The 2,272-nt window shown below is 44.2% G+C and overlaps 1 non-coding gene across 1 annotated transcript; it reads left to right on the forward strand.

Annotated features, from left to right (window-relative positions):
* The first annotated feature begins 1,794 nt into the window (after positions 1–1,794).
* On the forward strand, positions 1,795–1,987 carry LOC131505719 (U2 spliceosomal RNA). The gene has a single exon (XR_009258516.1). It is a non-coding gene; the product is annotated as a U2 spliceosomal RNA (small nuclear RNA).
* The last annotated feature ends 285 nt before the right edge of the window (positions 1,988–2,272 follow it).

Consider the following 2,272-nt stretch of genomic DNA (forward strand, 5'->3'; position numbering starts at 1 on the left):
GGCAGACAAGCCATCCCCTGCTCCCTGTCTGAATTCCTGATCCACAGAAGCCATGAGATAATAATGTTTTAAGCCACCACATTCTGGGATGATTGTTACACAGCAAGAGATAATAATGACACACATGACCACCTAGGAAGTATCCTTGCCAAAAAGTTGAACCTGAATCTGAATATGCCTGTGTATCTAACTACAGATTTAGAAGAAATAGAAGGACCAAGGAATGTGTTAAACAAGTGCCCCACAAGGATGAGATTAGCAGAATCCAGAATCCAGAAAATTCTACAGCATAAATGACTCAATTCCTTCAACTAGTAAATTGCAGGGTGGAGGGCAGTGAGGAGAATATAACATTAAAAGGGACTTAGAAGGTATGATAGATTGCATTATTCCTAATATATGTGGCCCTCTTTTTTGGCAGAATTATGCTTCCCTTTTCCACACTGACATCAGATTTGGCCAGTTGATTTTCTTGGACCAATGAAATGTGAGCAGAAGTGATATTTGCTACTTCTGAGCAAAAAAAAAATTTTAAGGTTATTTATTTATATTTGACAGAGAGAGAGTGAGAGAGCAAGCAAGCACAAGCTGGGCTGGGGCAGAGAGAGAGAGAGGGAGACAAAGAATCAGAAACAGGCTCCAGGCTCTGAGCTGTCAGCATAGAACCCAACGCAGGGCTCAAACTCACCAACTGTGAGATCATGACCTGATTACAAGTCAGATAGGGCACCTGGGTGACTCAGTCAGTTGAGTGTCTGACTTTGGCTCAGGTCATGATCTCACGGTTCATTAGTTAGAGTTCTGCATCAGGCTCTCTGCTGTCAGTGTAGAGTCCGCTTTGGATCTTCTATCCTCCTCTCTCTGCCCCACCCCTACTCACTCGCTGTCTCTCAAAAATAAATAAACGTTGAATAAATAAGTAAAAGTCATTGTGTTTTAACCATTTCTCATTTCCATCTGCCAGGCAGTGGGTGTTTCCCAAATAGGGACTATTTCTTCAGCCCAGGGCCTGGAGTGAAGAGTATGCAAAGCTGACTTACAGTGGAAATTCACGTGAGGAAGAAATAAATCTGAGTTGTAGCAAACCACTGTGATTTTGGAGCTGTCTGCTACCACAGCATAGCTTAGCGTAATCTGACTCATGCAAGAAATGTTTCAGTCAAATAAAACAGATAAATCTCATTAGCATCTCAATTTATGGAACCATTGTAGAAATTTGATTACTACAATTTGGAATTTTCCCATAGTAATAAGTTAACAAAAATAGTCTATCGACTTGAGTCCCAGAGTTGTCCCTTGACTCCCAGAGAGGTACAGAAAATATGGGAGCTGGGAGGTTGGAGCTGAGCAATTCAGTTAGTGAGTTAGTACACAAAACGAGGTGTTTGAATCAGGTCTCAGGAAGAACATATCAAAACTAATCATTTCTGGGGCGCCTGGGTGGCGCAGTCGGTTAAGCGTCCGACTTCAGCCAGGTCACGATCTCGCGGTCCGTGAGTTCGAGCCCCGCGTCAGGCTCTGGGCTGATGGCTCGGAGCCTGGAGCCTGTTTCCGATTCTGTGTCTCCCTCTCTCTCTGCCCCTCCCCCGTTCATGCTCTGTCTCTCTCTGTCCCCCCCCCCAAAAAAAAAAACTAATCATTTCTGATGAGAAAGATTTTTCTTCAGGAGCATTTTAACAATTCAGAGCAATATCAGGGCAAGATTCAGAGCACTGGAGAGATGTGGGGAGCTCTGGAGGTGGTAGCTTCCGCCTCAAGTGTGAAAGGGAAAGGTGTGGTTTAAGTAGAACCATTATCTCTTCTGTGCCTATTAGCTAAAGTCAAAAGCAGTGTCTCTTCTCACCAATTAAAAGCATCCGATGTTTTCTCTGCCTGTATACTGGGCATTAAGTTACTGCTTACAATTAGGAGATGGGTTGGGCGCTTGATCTATCCACTCCCTGCCTCAGCCTAGAACTGCATTACTTCTAGGAATGATGCATTCCTTTGAGTTAATGACAGATGATTTTCTATTGTTCCCCTTGTCTCCTACAAAGTGCTCTAATTCACTCTTCACGAGGCTCCAGACTGCATTTCCACCATTTGTCCTGCAAGGATAGAATTTCCTGTAAGTGGAGTAGACAAAGTAACTGCGCTTGAGCCACCTTGCCAGTATCACGTCCGAGAGAATATTGTACAAGCAGACCACTTGGGTAGGGAGAGGCCTGAGCTGAAAGGAAGAAAAAGAAGCTGAGCCTGAGCCAGCCCCATGTCAAGAGACTATGTGGCAGCA

This window comes from Neofelis nebulosa, chromosome 2 (genome assembly GCF_028018385.1).
Source record: "Neofelis nebulosa isolate mNeoNeb1 chromosome 2, mNeoNeb1.pri, whole genome shotgun sequence".
NCBI classification, from domain to species: domain Eukaryota; kingdom Metazoa; phylum Chordata; class Mammalia; order Carnivora; family Felidae; genus Neofelis; species Neofelis nebulosa.